Source organism: Vombatus ursinus, unplaced genomic scaffold, assembly GCF_900497805.2.
Source record: "Vombatus ursinus unplaced genomic scaffold, bare-nosed wombat genome assembly UNPS02014807.1, whole genome shotgun sequence".
NCBI classification, from domain to species: Eukaryota; Metazoa; Chordata; class Mammalia; order Diprotodontia; family Vombatidae; genus Vombatus; species Vombatus ursinus.
In genome coordinates, this window is record NW_020954585.1 from 56,033,751 (window position 1) to 56,033,952 (window position 202).

Sequence of the window (202 nt, forward strand, 5' to 3'; positions counted from 1 at the left end):
TGTGTGTGTGTGTGTGTGTGTGTGTGTGTGTGTGTGTGTGTGTGCGTGCCCGAGGCTTTGATGCTGAAACTCCCTAGCTGGGCGTGTTTGGTGATTTTTTTTTTTTTTTTTGCCACGCAGATGAGATGCCAGACTGCCGAGGCCTTGGGAACGTTGGCTAATCCTCGGCTTTGGACTCAGTTACAACTCACAAGATGAGAAC